A 21,326-nucleotide genomic window follows, 5' to 3' on the forward strand; every position below is an offset into this window, starting at 1 on the left:
AGTGTAATTTATTTATGTATTTTCTACTGTTAAATTATTTGCGGCTGTTCTTATTCAGCATTGTATAATCAGATGTTGCAGTAGCCTTTTTATCTATTTGAATACATAAATGAAAGGGTTTGGGTTTAGGTTCACATCAGGTCTGTATTTTTGTTTTCTCTGGCTGGATGAAAGTTAACATTCTTTGCACTTTTTCCATTTGAAGACCCAGACAGTGTTGTTTGGTTCGCATTCATGTCCTGACTTCAGTTTCTGGGAGGGCAGCTATCACAGTGCAGCATTATCATCACAACAAAGAATGAAGAATTTTATTTTTTTTAACATCATAATGGTCATTTTTCCACACAACTGAAATATTATAAGGCCTTTCACATACAGATGTTCAAAGTAAAGCTTCATTTATGGTTGTGTGCAATGGAGCTTGCATATATATCAGTATTGGTGTGTACGTTAGGTGATGAGGAACAAAACATTGCTGTACAGAAATGCCAAACTAGGTTGCAATGTCACCATTACAGGGTTTGTCATATTCTTTTGGAGAGCAGTGACAAATTGATTTCCAGCTGTAAAATGTATCTTGGTCACAATACTTAAGACATCTAAGACATTACACATGAGAAGATGACGAGAAGTTATCTGGTACAACTCCACTTACCATCACTCTGTATTAAAGGGAAGTGCAGTTACTGTGGGGAATATAATGATCTAGTGTTGTGCTAATGACAAACTAAAAACTGAAAAACCTACATTGTAGGTATCTCCAGCAGGACCCCCTTTAAGTATAAATTCATCTTAACTTAACTCATCTTTGTCATTGCTGTAGCTCAAAATCTTCCATCCCAGCATAGTTTTCACACTGTGAATATTCAAGGCTACAGCTCAATTAGTCCTTTGTTGTTTTGAAGCAACATTTCAATTCACATCCTCCTGCAAATCTACAAATATAGAGAAAACAAGCAGAATATCTAATGAATAACTTCATTGCGAATTATTTTAGTGCTTGGTTGGGCTGATCTGGGGTCAGTTTCCATCACATGTTGGTGCCCTGATCTCTGCCTGTGGCTCCCAACCTACAGTATTACTCATCTCGCTGTCAGCCACTTGAGTCTTCATATTCGCAACACCCTCCACTCCACATCAAATCCTACGCTGTGCTTTCCAAAATCTGGACATGTTTGTGCGTGCCTTCATACACACAGCGTGGACATCTGACGACTCAATTTCAGTCTGCACTGATTTAGCGAAAGCAGCTCTGTTTTCCAGTTAGAAAGGACATATTTTTCTTCTCGCTCTCCGTGTCACACTTTCTCTGTGTGGCGTGTGGGAATGATGAGGCGGATGACTGAGCCCCAGTTTTCTTTTGCACCATCATCACCCCTCCCTTTACCATCATGCCTTCCTTTCACTTTTGTCTGGCCTGTCACGCGTTTGTGTTATGTTTACGAATTAAAAAAAAATGTCTTGTTATAAAAAGTCTACGCTGACTGAATTTCATGTTTTGTTCTTTTTTCTTTTTTTTTTTACATATTTTATTCCTAAGCATTCAGTCTGCAGCAGCTCCTCTCTCTCTTTCCCTCTTTATCTCTCTCTCCCTTTATGCAACATTTGCTTAATCCCATTTTAAACAGTCTTTATATCGTCCAAACAGAATTCAAAAGGCAAACAAATCCTTTCTTTTCCTTTGACTGATTGAAATAACAAATGTTGGCAATGTTTAAAATCCACTTTTGTCGAATACAATGTGGTCCAAAGGAAATTTACAGGAGCAATGCAACTTAGGAAATTAATTACAGAGCTTTTAAATAAATTGATTGTAATTTGAGCAACTGCAAGAAAACATTTCCTTATGCGATGCAGTTGTAGTGGTGGTTTAAATGTCATGCAGGCTTTTGCTAATAATGATGTAAATCTGATTTAATGTTGTCGCTCCATGTTTTCTTTCACCATATGAGAAATCGCGGTCAATAAACAGACACAGGCTGCCTCCAGGGCTCAGAAAAGATCCTGTGCAGTGTACACTTAACTTTGACTTCTCGGTGTGTGTGTGGGTTTCTCCTGCATGAAAGATCAGCTGTAGGAGTGTTCAGATCTTGAGCAAAAGTTGCTTTGAATCCCAAAAAGCTTCACATAGTCCTTCAAAATTCTTCACTGTCTTGTGGCCCCAGAGGCTCTTAGTTTGACCACTGAAATCTGGTCATAGAGGCTTCAAAACACATGCAGAACATATCATACTTCTCCTGGTTTAGACAGTGAATCTATGAAAATTATGTATTTGAATATTATTTTCGAAACGTAGTCTCAAGTTGCAAAAAGAATTTTGGCTCATGTTTGGAAACCAGTAAAGCAGGAGGGGAAATGAGCCAAAACCCTGCCCCTGTGAACCAGTATGTGCCAGCTTTGGAACCCAAAACAAAATGAGGCAGTCACAAGATACAGTCCACCTCAAAGAATTGACCGATAGCAGCGAGTTAGTATATTTCATTAATGGGTGCCGGCTTTTAGTGCAACCTTTACTGATTGCTTTGTTTGGCCTCCTGCCCAAAAAGAGAAAATGAGGGGGATAATCGAGCTTTATTGCTCACTGTTTAACTGTTGATAAGTGTTAGTTTGTTTAATGGATTCATTTATCTCTTATTTAATTACTGGCACCATTTGAGAAAGCAGTACAGTAGAGGTGTTCCTCTGGCTTGGTTTCTATTTGCTTCAAGGTCTCATAACTTTCACCTTTTCTAGGGTGAAACACGGTTTGTTTGTCTTCATGAAAAGGCCAAAATGACATGCACAGAGACAGTTTTCTGACTTCCAAGCAGTCGTCATATTCCATTTTTTTACACTTCATGGAAGTCAATCTGTTGTTGGAGTTAGACTCACATTAGTTGGGGTTAAAATAATTTGAGTCACAGTGCTTCAGTTTGTCTGAAAAATAAACCCATAAGGTTTGTTTTTGGTTTTCTTTTGACAATATTTTTCCAGGATCTTAAACGCAGCATTTTAACCAACCACATTTATGCTGTCTGAAAAATATGTTGCTGTAGTTGTTTTTTTTCAATCCATGCTGCAATTGTATTTCCATTCCGCATGTCCTTGCTCCTTTTTGTAAAACACATAAATATGTATGAAAATATAAAATATTGGAAAGAAACATCAACATACCAATATCTTGAAACTGCTAATAAGATTTTGAATTCTGGTCCATGCAAGGAGATATGTGTCCTTTTTGTTTGCATTGGGAAAAAGAGATTCAGTTTGGGAAATGGGTTAGAAATCTTTTGTAATCGTGCAGTGGACAGTTTATTCTTTGACTCTGGAAATATCTTCAGAACACTGTTAATTGCTCTTAATCAACTTTCTGGGTTTTTCAAAGGTCTCCAGGTATTTATTTTTCTGTACTGGTAGTTCACAGGGCCATAGGATTAAAATATTATAAAGGAGACAGAGAGTAGGCAATTAGTCAAAGGCAAATTCAAATACGGAAGAACACACTTTGATTATAATATGGTTTGATCACAAAGTGCAAAGCAAAAGGTATAAAGTGCTCAGATATTTCAAATGCATCGACTAAATGAAGAAATCCATACTTACTTTTTGAAGTGGGGCTGCCAGGAAAGGAGGTGCTGAAGCACCATTTGCACAATTCTTTCCAACAGGATTCCCTCAAAGTCCACAAACTGTATCTACCCCGGCTTTTGTCGACATGTAGTCCATCAACTCTGGGAAGCTGATGCAGGAGGAGGTGCGTAGGGGGGCACTTTTTTCAGGAATAACTCTGTCTTCTGTGTTTTTATGTTCAGCTTTGATGTCGATTAGTTGTCAGTACTGGCTTCAGATCTGTTCTCTGTGGAGAAAGAGAGTGACAGAAAAATCACAAGGGAACACAGCTGACCATCAATGCCACTCAAATGTCACGTTTTCTGATGAAACTGTAATGGCATTATAGATCTTTCTGCATGACTCTGCCTGTCATGTGCGTCATATGTCTGCATACTCTATTTCTGTTTCTATGTTTATTGCTTTTCTTGATCTACTCTTGGTTAGAGGATTAAGCGATTTATTCTTCATTTACCAAATTTTAATTCCATTTATTACAAATACATCAGATGTGCATGACTCCATTTCATCCAAAAGAAAAATTTTAAATGACTGAATGTGCTGTTTAAGTATTTTTAATGCCAATTATAAAAGCATGATGTCAGCAAACTTTAAAACCCATTAGCTTTCCCTTGATTTTCCACCAGATTTAATGCTGTGCTCTTTTCTGCTAAGCTGATGATTGCATCACCACGACAGTCATTTAGGCTGTTAACATCACACTGAGCTCAAAGAATGGTATCAGTCTCAGCTAAGACATGTTGACGTGAAAGCCAAAAGCAACCTTACTCCAAGTTGTTGCCTCTAAACTCACAAAATGATAGTCAACTACTCTCTCCTCTCTCATCAAGCTCCCTCACACCTCCCCTTTGAGGATTTGTCACATACTTGGAAAAGAAAATGGTTAATGACATCTGAATCTTCCAACTACCAACCATCTCTCTTGTTTTCCCAGACGCGGCCTTGAAACTCCGCCAGCAGCCCCCTCCCTCCACCCTGATCTCACTGTCTTTCCTTCACATCGATGCTGATCATGTCTCTCTCACAGCTAACATCGACTGCTTTGTGACACGAGACAGCACGCCATCTTCCTTCTAGTCAGTTCAACTTACTCCCCCTGTCATGAAACCAGACCTCATCTGATCTGATCTAAAGCTACGGAGTGGCATTGCTCCTTTAACATTCATCAAATTCTCAAACATGCTGCCTTCAATGAGCTCTGTAAAAATCTTTTCCAGAATGAAAAACTAAGCAGGGCACTTGGATCTCTTTATGCCACATGCCAAAAAATACATGACTTAATTGTTAAGTAATTTCAACAAGGTACCTATAAAAGGTATTCATGTAGATCAGGGCTTTTCAAGCCAAGCCTGTGGCCCACCCCCCTATATTCAGCACAGAAACACAGAAGAAACACACAGCAGCCCCACTGCTCAATTTAGCAGTATTAAAAGTGTACTGAATTGGCTATTAGCAGGTCTTTTTTGTAGTGTACACATGGATGCACAGACAACCATCACTGGACGAAACGTTAAAAACGTGATAATTCTTAAGCAACTTCTTCTGATTAAGTGTCTTTTTCACTATGATGTCTAAATATATGTATCATGTCTGTGTGAACAAACTACACCAACTTCCCATTCTATTCACCAGTATGCATCTGTCCCTTTCACCTCAAGCAGAATCTTTGCCTCATGTTTCTCCCTCCATGGCCCTTCCTCAACTCTCCCATGGACCCCTGGCGACACACGCCACACAGTATGAAAATCTCTGATGTGGATAAATACTCGACATTGATGTGGATGAAAACCTGTATCTGCAGTTAGAAATGTAATCTCATCACTGAACTGGACCTGAAACAAATGCAGCAAAATAACTATGTCTTGGGCAGACAGTGCACCTTATCGATGATTATTATATGATTATTATCGATAATTATATACCATCAGTTGGTTTATGGGTTATATGCCAGATGTCAGTGCTGCATACTGAGTCAAATCAAACTGACACACAGGGGCAAATACAGAATACATTAGTTTTCTTATGTGACACTTAAAAAGAAGAACAACTTTACACACCTGTGACAGCTAGAAAAGAATACATACAGCATGATAAGAGAAACAATTTCACCATCAGAAGACCTCATAACTCACTATGCCCATAAGAGGAGCACCTCTAATTCATTCCTTCATTAAGGAAGCACGGCTGCATATTGTAGGAACAGACAGCAGAAGCAGAAGCAGAAGCAGAAGCTTGCAATGACATTTTAAACTTATTTCATTGCATTTTCCTAACATGCCTGCTTTTTTTGAAATTAGAAGTAATGGTATTGGACAGGTCTGTGTGATTGGTGACTACAAGACTTCTAACATTGATCCATCATTCAAACTGACTGAAATCAGGAATTGTGGTTGAAAGAGCTGCTGCCTGTGATGTCAGCCAATGGCCGGTGCTTTTAGAAAACATTGTGTCACAGCCATAATGAAAAGAGTCTGCATCTTCCTCTCCAAGGAGGCCCAACAGGGCCAAAACATCTTCATCTTCACTACACTAAACCCCTTGGCTCTGTCACCACATCCCATAATTCCTCCTATCATTGCGATGACACTTAACTGGCCTTTTGATTCCCAGCTCCGACACACAAGTTGTGTTGCATATCTCCAATTTTCTCGCTGAAATCTCCACTTGAATTCCTGCCAAACACCTCCCTATTGACCTTGACAAGACTGAGCTGCTGTTCCCCTCTCAGGAATCCTGCCCTTAACAAGAGCCGTCAATCACAATGACACCCACACAGTCGCTCCTGCCCAGGCCGACGTTTGGTTTGATCTTAGACAACCAACTGCTACAGCTGCTATTGCAGATTTGCTGCGTGTAAAATCTGCTGACTCAGATGCACTTGCTTGCGCAAACACTCTTTGTCTCCCATCTGGACTGCTGCAGCTCCGATCTGACTGAGCAACCTGAAAAAACTGCGACAAAAACACTTGTCAAACTAAACTTCAGAGTGTACTGTACTTTGGCTGTTTTCCTATTCCTGTGATGAAAAAGGAGCTTTTATACTGTATGTATGTCTCATCTGAGATACTTTTAAAGTCACTGAAGGGGTTATTGAAGAGATTGTTGATGTGCAGTCCTCACATCAACATATTCAGACTACATTGCATGTCTGAAACTTCATAAAGGAAGCTTTGGATTAATTTTTTTCAAAGGAGGAATGAAAAGGAGTCAAACAGAGACTTTCTGAAATTAAATCGGCATCTGTGTGTATGTCCCTCTCAGTTTATCCTCTCTTTTGTCTTTAACTCAATATGACTAGATAATGGGGGTAAAACATGTAAATGAAGGTCAGTGTTTTAGGAAATATGTGTATTTGCTTTCTTTACAAGAGTGAGACGAGAAGATTGACACCACTCTCATGTCTGTGAGGTACATATGAAGCTACAGCTGGAAGACTGGAAGCACAGGGAATCAGCTTTCCTGGCTCTGTCCAAAGGTAACAAAATCAGCCAAACAGCACGCATTCATACATTATATCTTGTTTGCTCATAATCATATAAATAAGACAGTTTTATGGGTGTTGGCAAAAGTATTCTTAATTTCAAACCGAGCCAGGCTAGCTGTTTCGCCCTGTTTTCAGTCTTTGTGCTAAGCTAAGTGTCTCCTGGCTGAAGCTCAAAGGACAGACATGACAGTGGTATCAAATGTCTCCTCTGACTCTCAGCAACATATTCAAGCTGCTTAGTTACACATTTTGGAAAATACACATGTTCATTTTCTTTCCAAGAGTGAGATAATATTGATATCATTCATATGTCAAGTACGGAGCTGGAGGCAGGAGGCATGTTAGCTTAGCATATAGCATGCACAACCAACTCGTGTGGCTCCATCTGTTACTTAAAAACACAGTTACCAACACCTCTAAAATGGACTGATTTACATGACATCTGGTTTGTTTCACCCATACATGAACAGAAATGTCAAAACGACTATTTGTGATTTGGGGGGGGGGGGGGGGGGGGGGCTTTCGTGCTATTTCTTCTAGGATGACAAAACATGTTCTGACTCTTTGGACAGTCAGGCTAGAATTTGTGCAACAAACACAATAATTCACAATGTTGGAAACAACTAAATGCAAAGTAAAACTAATGAAAAAAGACAGTAACACATACTACCATAATGTAGACTAGCAGAATCAAGGACACTGACTCCATTATATATATATTATATATATTTATGTATCAGGGTACTGCTCAAGCGAGTCAATTCTGTCCAATTTCTGCTCTCATATCTCATATAAAACACATAAAATCATACAGCACCACTCAATGGAATTCAGGTGAATTCAAGAAATCAAGTGTGTTTCCCAAAACATTAACTATTCATTAAAGTCATGATCTGTATGTCGTGCTTTGGACCATATAGTGATGAATTTTGCATACAAAACATCAGGCGTCCATGTTGAGGTTCAGGCTTTGTTATATCTCTGTTGCTATAGTGCATTGCTAAGTTACTGTTTCCATGCGGGTATAAATAAAAAATTCAAAGAAATAAGTGTGTGTGTGTGTGTGTGTGTGTGTGTGTGTGTGTGTGTGTGTCATTTAATTGTTTATACTTCACTGCGATTTAGTAATGATAGACAGCAAAGGTGCAGAACCTGAAGCTGAAATGATTCAATAAACACACACGTACACACACACACACACACACACACACACACACACGCACAACCACTCTCACACACAGAACCCCTGCGATGTGATCGGACTTTAAACGCAGCTGCACATAATGTCTATTCACGGGCGGGGAGGTGGTGGAGAGCGGCGTGGACCGGGATGACAAAGATGGCAGAGAATTGAGACAAAACGCACAAAGTCAGATTTCACATGAACAGTTAGCTCGGATCTTTCTTTATCATTGTCCCCAAGTTGTTCTCGCCCTTTCCTATTCAGTGCTTTGCTGTTTCACTTTTTCCTCTGAGGCCCATCTCAATGACATCTGAAAGAGCATTCTCTCTTCCCTCGTTAACTGAGGAGTGCATCAGTCCTAATAAGAAAGCTTTTACACGCTTAATTAAGAGACACTGTAATGCAGTATGTAATGCTCAATTTACTCATCTCATTCTCCCTCTCGTCCTCTTTAATTTCATTCCGAATCAATCTGTCGGACTCTCTTTTCTTCCCTATTATGTGGACTTTTCTACATCTATGCTGTGCTTATGACTGTCCAATTTGCTCGTGCCTGCTCCATTTTGAGCCTTTCCAATGGTTTCCTCGTCCACTGAGCTCTCTGATCAGCCATTTCTTTTAATTCTCAGCATTGATGTTGCTAATTCTGGAGAAGCAGAGGGGAGTAGAGGGGAGAAAGAGGAGGAAAAAAGGGATGTAAGAAATAAATGAGCTGCTTGGGCGTGATATTAAGATGATAAAATGCTGGAAATAGGGGGCAGCATCCACCACAACGCAAATATTGGCAGGGACTGAGCCACAAGGACTTGCCAGTGCAACTAATGTAAACATGGAGGGAATATAGAGTGGAGGGGAAAAGAGGAGCTGTGGAAATAGACTGGGATAGTGTTGAAGTGGAAGTGGTTGAGTAAATAGACCAAACACACTTTAAAGACAAAGAGGAAAAAGAAGAAGAAGAGGTGTGGACGCTGAGAGAAGGAAACAAACACAGCGGACACTCGGGAGGGGGAGTGAGCTGAGGTTGCCGTTTTAGAGGTACGCACGTTTGAACATTAATTAAAAGTTATCCACTGATGAATTGCCCTGTGATGAATTGTTTCCCTTACCATAAAAACTGTGTATGCATCCCAGAGGGATAGAGGCAGGCCACTAAATCTGTCACCCATGTTTTTCATGCTCTCTGCTTTTGACAGTAATGAGCCAGACCAGTATGATTGGCTGCTCAGCGGCTGATTAAAAGTAGTTTCCTCTAATACATGGATTTACTTTGACATTTCTTTCGCAGGAAAACCTAATGACTTCACAACAGTGATGAAAGTAATTATTTTCATTTGCAGTTTATCTCTGAGTTGTTCTTTTGATTATTAAATGAATTGTTTTGTCTTCAAAATGTTAACAAATTCTAACAAAAATCTGGAGACCAAGGTGACGCGTTGAAGATGATTCTACAGAGAATTATCATGACGACATGTGTTCATGTTTAGAAGTTAGATAATAACCAAATTAAACTCATGTCACATACGTAAATGTACTTATTTCAGCTCAAACCCTGATCTTTTCCTTGATCTGACCAACTAGTTTTGCTGCCTAAACCTAACAAAACTGCAACCATTTGACGTTAACCACGTGTTAGAAAGGTTTTCTGTCTCGTACAGATGCTTAAGGGCACCTTGTGTGCCTGTATGAGATGATGAGAGCTGTGACAAAACGTCGGTATCTGTCGACCTGACCATGAGGCCAGGCTGCAATGTCAGGATTTGAAGCTTTTCATTATTTTAGACAATAATAAACTGAATATCTTTAGACTATTGGATGGAAAAAACGAGACATTCAAAGATGTCACCTTGGACTGTGAGAAATTCTTTCCATTATTTTCTGACATTTTAAAGACAAGACAATTAATCAGCCAATCAAGAAAATAACTGGTAGATTGATCAATGATGACATAATCATGAGTTGCAACCTTACAACTGACTAATCAATTAATCAACTCTTTGTTCTATGTTCTTCATAAAGTCTTTGCTAGAGACACAGATGACCTGAGACGTCCTTTTTTCCTCTACGAACTTTGAACGCAACACACATTTAAAGCAAAATCAAATAATAACCGAAGTAAGCATTAATTAAGTACTGACAGCGAAACTGTTTATCTCCCTCGTGGAAAATGCTTTGTCATGCAAACATGTGATCTGCCAACGTCCCAGCATTCATGAATATACTTCACCAAAGGAGGCACACTCAGAAATGCACAAGGCGAGACAATCATGCATGTCGCCAACGTGCTAAAGCAAGCCGCATTGAGGCTGTTTTATGACGCGAAGTGGGAGACAAATTGCAGAGTTGCAGGCCGAAATGGTTCATGGCCTCGGCTGAGTCTGATAAATTCTGTCCGCTGTGCTCCACTAATCAAGGCAGCCTGTCACTGACACGCCCCTCTTCCCCAGAGAGCCGACGATCACGCTCCCGATCTCAGGGCAGCCGCTGGCCGACCCCGAGCAAGGCACACATGCAGACACACCCATGCAGACCCCTCCACGCACTCAGACGTGTGCTCTTTATGCATGAATTCACTGATTGTCAGATGGATCACAATCAAAATACAGTTCGAGTTTCCTCTGCTTCTCTCGCTGCGAACGGAACAAAAAAGAATCCTTTTTTGTGCCCCTTGTGTGTTTTTTGTGACTCGCAGGAAGCCAGAAAATGCACACTACAGCACAAAAATTTCCATATCTATCACTCTTAATCGTTTCTCTATTCCACCCCATCCCACACATACACACAAACACACTCTGTGCACTCGTTTGTAAGCTGTATCAGTGTAATTGATGCAATGACTGGAAATAAACAGGCAATTTACGTGCTGGACACCTCACTGCTCTCTCTCTCTCTCTCTCTCTCTCTCTCTCTCTCTCTCTCTCTCTCTCCCTCTTCTCTCTCTGCTGCTGTCTCTCCCACCTCTGTTTCCTCTTTGTCCACTCACACACACAGTCACACATACATTGTGGACGATCTCACGATTGAACAAGGTGGAATAAGGGACAAGGTCAACATGCTGGGGGGAGAAAAACGTGTGAGACGGAGAGGAAATTAGGCAGGATAAGAATAGAGAGGGACAGAGGGCATGCAGAAAACAAAGACTAATCTCACAGATGACTCATGTCTGGATGGCCTGTTTAATGACAAATTTACAGCCGCACGAGAGAGAGAGAGAAACAGAGCAGTGCATTTTTTGACTATTTTCAGTTTTGGCTGCTTTGACCACAATGCTTGTTCATCCCTGTCATTCGGAGGCCTGCAGCTCACAGGAGGTGCAGTTCAGCAAGCGCTTTCACCTTCCAAAATGTTTCCTCTAAAAAGTCTTCCCTGCTTGCGTGTTGGGTCGCCCTCACTCGACCACTCAGCTGAGCGGACAATGTTCCAACCTCTCCTGCCTGCAGCGAGCTCAGACTAAAAAAAGACAGAAATAGCCCAGGCTGATCCAAAAGGCCACGCCAATCTGACCAGGCTGCAGCGCAAAACAACAGACTTTATCTTTTGGCCATTCTGAAGATCCCTCATGTGTGCATTCACATGCTCCACTGTCTAAGTACATTATCTCTGTGTGTGTGCGTCTGTATGCTGACCTGTAACAGCACTAATTATTAAAAAGCTACATGTCAAAATGTGTACTTGCTTGTCTTATACTACACATGTATGTGGCAGCATTAATCTGATCCCACTTGGTCCTGTTAGCATCAGTTGGGAACAGTCACATGAATATGAAAAGGCTGCAGCCAGTTCTGTATGCGACAGAGTTCATAATAAACAAGGTCTAATAATTTAATGGGTGTGCATGTTGACATGTCCCATGGGCTGCCATACTGTCTGTACATGAGGTAATAGAGGTAATAGGAAAAGAAAGTCAAGCATAAAATGATAGAGCAGGACTTGACGAATGGAAAATGGCAGTAACCGAGAACATGAGGAAAAGAACAGAAGGAGCGGTTTCCTTCGCCTTCTTGACGTTTCTTCCATTCCTAATGGAAAAAGAGCCTCAAGAGTATCCTCAGGTGGCCCCAGGGACCAAGATGATCAAGAGCCTCAAAAAACACAGTTTTATGTGCTCATGCAGTCGAAATTGAATCTAAATTCAAAATAACCATGTGTAACATATCCATTTTGAAAATAAAAGTGTGAGACGTTTGAGGTGTTTCTGTTACTGTTTGCTCAGTTTGGGTGCTCGGATTCACACGGTAGAGTGAGTTCTTGAAGGGGTCAGTGTGCATGCATCTATCTATAGAGTGATAATACCAATCATCTCCAGTGGCAGTGACTGAATCATAAGGATTCTGTATATTTTCCAGCCCCCCAGGCAGCTCAACCAGGTTTTATCTCTATCACTGAAACTGTTGCTCTCCATATAACAATCATTAAGAAGTTTCTGCTGGAAGAAAAGCTCTATGTGACCTTTGACCGCAGCACTGCCGCTCAGCCATCATTTCAGGACTGATGACACTTGCTCTCCTGCTGAGAAAAATACAGTTGTCATCTTTCAAACCGCACGCCCTTGACTCTACGCGAGCCTACAGCACAACTCAACCTTGACTTGTGTCCGGACATCACAACGACGACATTTTACAGAACTGAATTAACATTCACTTCATTCAAACGATCGATTGTGTCAGCACACCCATGTTCTTGTATTTAAAGTTACAGTAATATGCTGTGATAGTATCACCTGTAGGGATATTTATCAGCACTTCAGTCATCTTAAATGTACTTTAACAACCGCTGATTAAATTGCAAACCAGTACAACAGTGACATATTATCGCCTTTTACTGATCTGGCAAACAGTTAGGTTTTTCCACATCCAGCAGTCATGGAGGGACGTTAGAATAAGTTGTGTTTGCCACCTGATGAGTGTAAGTCCAATATTCACTCTCCTCCGCTCTATTTTCATCTCCACTAACTCTTAAGTGCAAAATCCGACTGCTAAATGTTCCACTATGTTGACCACCTCGTCTCTAACTGTGTCTGCTGCTGGGCAGGTACTGCACCACAGGCTTTTAGAGCTTTTTCACTAAAACAATGGCCGATAACAACAGTGTGAGAACGGTGAGACTCAGACGTAAATGTCTCAACGACTATTAGATGGATTGCCATAAAATCTGCTTCAGACATTTCCCTCAATATGAACTGTGAATAATTTTAGTGGTCAACTAACTTTTCATCGAGTGCCATCATCAGGCCGATATGTCTGATTTGTCCAGTACCTTGGCTCAGCTTTGGCCTCAGCTCTGCTTTGTGTTTAGTGACAATTACCAAATGTTAGCATGCTAACACACTCAGCTAAGATGGTTGAAATGGTAAACACTATATCTGCATGTTAGCATTGTCATTATGAGCATATTACAATGGTAATATTAGCATTTAGCTCAAAGTACAGTCTCACAGAGCTGGCAGCATGGCTGTAGACTCTTGGTAGAAATTAATGGAAAAAACAAGGGTCGCATGAAAAGAAGGGGAAACATTCAAACGTGTTAAACTCGACAGCAGACAGAATTTGTAGTTTTGTGTCTAAATTTAGCAAAAACACTGATATGGTGCTACAGTATGGATGACGATATGAATGATAGAAATTCTTTTCATAGCATCATTTTCGCTCACTGCCTTCCTATTTCTTATTTTGGTCGTACATTTTCTTCACTATGTTCTTTCTATCCCACTGAAATCTCACCTTCCTGCTCCTCTTCCTGACGTGCATGCTCACTCTCCCTTGAAAGACTTCACTTCATGATGGCAGCGTTATCACCGCAACCTCCTGACAAACAAACCCCCACTCATACAACAAAGCACACTGACGCACACACACGTACTCACACACACACACACACACACACACACACACTGCGTAGGCTCTCTGCAGTGCCTCTACCTCATTGACCACAGTATAATACTTCATTAGCTATATAGCAGATTTTACCGTTCTAAGTGAGATTAGCTTCCTTTGTCTCCTTTTAGCCTCTGAAAAGGTTCCTCCCATAAACCTTCACTCCAGTCAAAGGCAATAACCTCAATGTCAAGAAATTTTATGTTTTCCTGGCATTTTTTTTTTTTTATTTTCAATTCATTCCTTTATTCTCAGAGTGTATGGTCTGGAAGAGATCCACGGCCATATGACTGATTGTGACTGAAAACAGTGACACCGTAAAAATACGCATGAAGGACTCCCAGAGGGCCAAACGCTTCTGTTTATTAGTTAGAAAATAGAGAAACCAGATACATGTATAAAAAGGGTATGATGCAATTTTCTAAAAAGCTCATAAATCATGAAATGTGCTGTAATGTGTTTATATATTTAACAACTCTCCTCTGTAATATTAAACATCCACAGTATTAACAATCAAACTGCTTAAGGCTGTTCCATAAAGGGCAGCCATTTGTCTTTCTGTGCAGAGGAAAGTTAAAAAATTCAGGAGGCAGACCAGGGCCACAGAACTCCATTTTCAACCTTCTGAGAAATTTTCAGCGCAATTGATCATCGCACTTCATTTCACAAAGCACAAAGCCTGAAGCGCAGAGAGAGGACTGCTCAGTGGCAGGAGGAGGGAAGGAAATCAAAAACAGTAAACCTGTCCATCTGGGCCCCGTCTGTGTGGGCTGGTGGTTATTGCACCCTGACAGGGTGTCCACACTGCGAGAGGCTGATGTGTCGCTGTAATCTGACCTAGTGGGGGCGGTGCAACAGATTGCTCTGATTGCTTCTATGTTCTGGGCTCGCACAGCTACAAAGTTTAGAACAGGCAAATTATTAATGTTTTTGCTGCTTTGCCATAGCAATTACCATAGCTGACTGCACACAAGCCTAAATGGGAAGTATTAATCTGAAACTGTGAGCAGACATTTCTACTTTTATAAAACAGGAAATGATTACATGTGAAGCTTATGTGTCTGACAGGCAAGGTTTGAGGCAAGGTACATAATACATGATACTTGTATGGACAATGTTAACTGTCAAGCAGAAGGGCAGTTATACAGTTATATTGGCTACAGCGACCCAACATTGTATTTCTCTATAACATTTATATATCCATGACTAAATGAGCAGAAAGCAACATTAAAAAGCAAACATCAAAATAATCTGCTTCATCATAGCCGTGTGGCTGTGGGTGTCAGAGTTAACTGACAGCAGCCAAATAACATCTGAACCAGATTCTAATTAAAATATCATATATGACACAGAGCAACAAAATGTCCCCGGCTGGACTCGAAGTGAGCGACATGGTCGGCATCTCAAAGGCCTGGATCTCCAGGATGACCCAACTTCAAAACTGCTCTGCATGCATTTATTTCTGCAGCTATAGAGACACTACGAGCAACTTCTCGTCCATTTTTCACACATTGATCACAGATTGAAATCACAGCAATATTCAGATCAGTTTGGCTGCTGGCCAGCCGTTTCCAGCTATTCGCACTGCCAGAGTTCTGGTAGCATGTTGATGGTGCGGCTGAGTGTCTGAACATGGCACAGGGATACACAAAATGTTCCATTTTGTGTAATACGTTTTCATCTTTTAATTTTGGACTGATTCCATTCTCCTTGCAGTATCAGAGCAGCGTCCTGTTTGTGAGCCATTTCACTGAGCCTCCTGTGATGGTTTGTGAATTATTCATCTAAACATGATTGACCGGGGGATTGAATTACAGGACTGATTGATCATTGGGCTCGTAAAAAGGAATCCCAATGACCACTGAAACCTAAGTGTGACTTAAATGACTGAAGGGCAGAGCAGCCTCAGCAGGCCAACATGCTCAACCAGCGCAGGCAGGAAACTCATCACTCTGGTTCTGGTTCACAGCAGCCCTCATTCTTATTACTTTCTCTGTAAAAAAACATACATGTATGTGGTGGATAGATTTTTAGTGAAATGCAAAGACATATGATGTCATCTGTGGTGTAACGGCTCTGTGCTAACCGCCCTGTTTGTTTTGTTAATTATACAAATGCCTCAGCTGTTGTTGTAGTAATGTAGTAATCAGTGTTAGAATGCTGGATGCTAACACCTTTAACTGGTGCTAATAGCGAGAGCAACATTCACACAGATATCAGATTTATATAGAGATGTCTGTGAGCTGACGTGTTTCCAGGAGATTATTGTTGCTGTTTCTGTCTCAGCCTCTGATTCTCTCTGTGTGTCTGTCTCCCCCATCAAAGCAAAACAACAAATCTCTGTATCCCTGATTTTTCATTACTGCCTGTCTTGCTTTATCCCTTAAGGTTCAAGTCTGAGCCTTGTGTTTTGTCTATTTCTTTTTTCTATTTCGTGTAGTTCTGTGCTGCATGAACTGCTGGACATGCCCTCCTTCTGCACTGGAATAATCCCAGATTACACATAGATATTGAGTGTGTGTGTATGTGTGTATCGTTACATGGCGCACGTCTTGTTTTCTTTTGCTCTCTTTGTATGTTTCATCTAATCTTGTGTCCGGTAATTTCCTGTTTGCAATCAGTGACCTCTGTGCCACCATAAATTGTTGTTAAATTCAGCAATCCAGCCCCCAGAAAACACTAATCAGATCCTGGACTTCCAGAGCTGCTGTTCAGTCTACATCAACCAGAGGAACTGACCCAAATGTCACTTCCCATTTAGAGTGAGGGAAGGGGGGAAAAGCCGCCTGCCATTGGGGAACACTTGAAATTTACAAATTGTGGAAATTATGAAAGAATAATCGTGGTAACTGCTGTTCCTACTTCAAGCCTGCCCCTCCTGTTCCACACCACTTAACAGTCAGAATATCACGTATTCAAGACTCAGCTCAGCATCAGCTCTGCTGTATGTAGTGTGAAGCTGAACATTTATATATGTGTGTGAGCGTTTTCGCACAGGGGGGAGTGGGACTGCACTCACTGTTTGTATAATAAAAGGTGCTGTTTGCATATTGCAGAGTCATTACAGGAGATGTCTTCCTTTTGCTCTGTGCTATGAAGCTCCTGAATTTAAAGGCGAAGCACTGGCCTCTTTTTTTTTTTTTTTTTTTTAGGAGAAAGAAAAAGGGAGGAAAAAAGCCACATGAGCAACAAAGCAGAACTTAATTATTGCTCCAGTCAAAACAAAAAAGAAACTAATCATAGTAGCCTTCCAGAAGCAATGAGCACAAACATCTTCATCATAAGATGTTAACATATTGTGAATGGATTTTAGGATTCTGATCTGTCTTCGTCTTTATATTTAGAAGAAAATCGAGTGAAATTTAAAATCTGCCCTGATACATGCTGCTGCTTTCAACGGCTGATTTTATTTTACGGCCTGTGTGGCCTCTGCCTCGAGTCCGTCCCACTGGATTCATTTACAGGCCCTCTGTGAACGTACTGTTGCATGTTGTAATGGCCACAAAGCTCTGTGGGCAGCACGGAGTGTAATGTGTGCTGCATGTGTTTAAGATGTCCAAAAAAGAGCAGCAATAGGAGACACAGAGATACAGCACGCATGAGTCAGTCACGTTCAAATGTGTATTTTCTCAAGTCAGTTGGCAAATATCTGCACTTGGGTTGGCATGCCCACTGTACCCTACTGGCTGCCAGCTGTCACTCAGGAAGACGGAAAGATGGAGGATAGAGAACAAGGGGGAGGGAGGGGAGGTGGGGGAGAATGGGAGGGGGGATAAAGGGAGTGGTGGTGATGATGTGAGGACATGAGCCCCGAGGCTTTCTTTCTCTCTTGTGTCTCATTTGTCTCTCTGATGATAACAAAAAACATGGCAGCTCGAAAGAAGAGAGGTCGACATCAGTGGAAAAAAAAGGGAGAAAACAATGCTGAAGGAAAAGAAAGAGAGCGAGCGAGCCGGATATGGAGATGAATGACAAACCATTTGTCATGTTTATGGCAAAAAATGACTAAGTATGCAGGCCGCAACATTCAACATTGATTCTTAATGCATTAGTCCAAATGAGTGCACCCTGGGGTTCACCACGGCATTAACAGTATAAAACAATGTGGCATTTTATGCATATTTTAACGCAGACTGCGCACAAAAATACAAAGTCATCAAGGTGAGTGGAAAGTGTGATGGGAAAGGTCTCTCCTTGATGGCAGACACGCTGCATGTTTGTTGGTGAGCTGGTTAATGGAATCATTCTGATTTCTAGAGGTGCGGCGCTGATCCCGTTAGGATCCGAGCACAAGTAAACTACAATTAGAGCAAAACAGCAAAATGAACCACCCATCTTTAAGAAAAGCTAGTTTTCTACTGTATGATGAATGACGACTGTCGTGAACCCCTAATGGAGCCTGCTGCACTAACAACACACCGTACAAAATGTGATGTCATGACTTCTCTCTCTGACTTTGGGACCATCAATCAACCAACAGTCACAGTTACGCTGCACAGAGAGAATTTCAGCTTAGTTACTGCAAAAAAGCGTCAGCAGCATGTGCGCCGACATTCGGGTTGAAAATACTGTACATCAGCACCTACTGTACACTGGTTTTGACATGTACTTATTTGATGTTCTTTCACTGCTGCAGATTTGCAGATTAATAGATTTCTTGAAGCCTTTCATGTTACACAACTAGGCGAGACACATGCAGATACAACTTGCTCATATTCCACCTCATGGGAAATATTAATATTTAATACCTTTGGCCCATACACTCGTTTACAACTGGGCAGCAATCTGCAGCTCGGGTGGTTCTGACAGCTTTTGAATTTGTGTGTATATTTTGTCAACAAATGTCAGATACAGCTCTATTACCATCATACTAAACTCAGCACGAATGCTTAGGCTTTTCATAAGAAACTCATTTCTGTGATTTACAGAGTACAAGAGGGTTTGACAGATCACTAAATCATTAGAAGACACATTCAGGACTTCAAGCTAGATTTAAACAGTTTAGTATTTAGAAATGTCAATACCCTCGGGCCTCAGAAAGTCTCATTTACAGCCTCAACGTTAAGAAAGGAGAACTCACCATTAACTGCAGGTGTTCTGCATTTTAGATTTCAAAATCTCTCCTCTTTTTAAATGTCTCTTTTAAATTACAATTGCTGTTATGACTTTCCGGATCATTCATGCAAATAATAATTATCAGCATGTTCGCCTTAACTTCAGGCCTCAAACTCTGGCAGTCTCTGCTGTGTCACACAGTAAGGATTATTAGAGTAATGCCATCTGTATCTTGTGCACTACTGTATTTTTATTTTGACCTCTTTATGCCACTGTGCCTGCTTTTTGTAACCTGCTTGCTGTAACGACTAAATGTCCCCGGTGTGGGATCAATAAAGTCCTATCTGATCTTATCTTATATGAACAATATTTCATAAACCCACCCAGCGTGAGTGTGTACTTAAATGAAACATATTTTCAAGGTTTCATATTGCTATTATAGTCAGATAAACAGTATTTGTACATACAGCAGTTGTGTTCCATGTTGTATTAAAGTGGTTATGAGCTACGTATTATTTAAAAGATGTCGGGGTGGACTCAACTGGTGTTTCTAAGGGTAAAAAGCTCCAAGAAAGCGTAGGATGGAGTAAATTATGTTTGCATGCCAGGAGAACACATTTCCAATGGGAAGCCTGGGCTCCAATAAGCAGGCAGAAGGTTTGATTTTTTTTTCATTACTGCATTGAATATGATCAACGCCACATCTCCTGCATCTATGTACCCAGAGCGTGTTCGTAAAATGAAGGACAAATGAAAATTGAGTGAGGACGGAGTTTGCTTTTTCAGGCTCTCAACATGGCAGTGCATTGTATGAAGGAGGAAATGATATTGCCTGTGGTAGAACAACACAGGCTCTTTTGAGACAGAAGAATTGCGATTTTATTCCAGCTCAGTACACTCTCACAAGCAGCTTCAAGCTATTGATGTCTGTTCCCACAACTATTGTTATTCAGCATTCAATTCAGGGGCTACAGGACATCATTTTTAAAAGTAAAGCCATATATTGGACAACATCAATGCGATGATGACCCCTCATCACCACACAGAGTTCACCTTCTGTACATCTACAGTATGGATGAACTGGTCACTCTGCTTGCACAGCCGAAGTAAAACAACTCAGCTGCTCGCAGTGTTAAAGCAGCTTTCTGTTTCGGAGGCTGAGACGTCTGGAGTTTGTTCTTCTGTGAAAATGGCAGACATTCAAAATATTCAGAGAGCCTAAATTAATGCAGGAAGCCAGGTTTCTTTAACCTCAACCCACAGTTAATGGTTGTATCAGCAGCGCAGCTGATGTAAGATGTGCGCTGCACACACAGCAAGACTGAAGCATAGCAGGGGAGGGAGAGCGGTTCCTGTTCGGTCTTTTTCGTGATATCAATCAAGTCGATCTCTTATCTTTGCACCTGCATTGGCTTTAGACCTCTCAATTTCTTTTGCATGTTGACCAAGCCTGTGATCTGACAGGCAGGATCTATAGGAGAGTGTATGCAGTGCAGGACTGCCTGTTGACAGCAGGTTCAACATTGGTGGATCCCAACCAGATGAACTCGAGTGCGACTTGAAGGAGCATCAGCCCCAGTGAACGCCATGCGTCGTGTAACTTGTGATCATTATGGTCTATTTGTATATTTTCGGCGCTTGACTTAATATAATTAATAATGTAATGTAAAAAGACATGTTTCAATGTTCATTTCATGCGTCATCGTGCCTGAAAATACTTGTTTGTTTGTTTGTTTATTTGTTTGATAGGTGACTGTTAAATGACATGCTAGCTTGCAGATATAAAGCCAGTGTAGAGAAGAGGTGACTGTGATTGATTGGCCTGATTGTGTTTGCTGTTGTACAAATTTTTTTTTTTTTAAACCTTTTTCATTTTTACCAAACCTGCTATCACCCAAATTACCTTGAACAAAACGCATCTTACAGTGAAGACTACATACTATTATACTATTCATGACTTAATACTTATAATATTGATTGATTGGTATGTCATATTTTGTGCTAATTTGTAATCAGCATTACAACAATCAACAGCAATTAACGAACAATTGGAAATGTTTTCAAATCCATTTGTATTTTATTTGCCTTGGAAGGATTTTGTTTTGGAGTGCATGTGCTGATATCG

The 21,326-nt window shown here is 40.8% G+C and overlaps 1 protein-coding gene across 2 annotated transcripts in view; it reads right to left on the reverse strand.

Moving 5' to 3' along the window:
• Positions 1-21,326, reverse strand: part of flrt1a (fibronectin leucine rich transmembrane protein 1a) — a 42,474-nt gene that overhangs the window by 16,786 nt on the left and 4,362 nt on the right. For both annotated transcript variants that reach the window (XM_076750943.1, XM_076750944.1), the window contains exon 2: positions 3,583-3,835. The gene's annotated coding sequence lies outside the window, so the exon portion shown is untranslated. The remainder of the gene's footprint in view (positions 1-3,582; positions 3,836-21,326) is intronic.

This window comes from Chaetodon auriga, chromosome 15, assembly GCF_051107435.1.
Source record: "Chaetodon auriga isolate fChaAug3 chromosome 15, fChaAug3.hap1, whole genome shotgun sequence".
Classification (NCBI taxonomy): Eukaryota; Metazoa; Chordata; class Actinopteri; order Chaetodontiformes; family Chaetodontidae; genus Chaetodon; species Chaetodon auriga.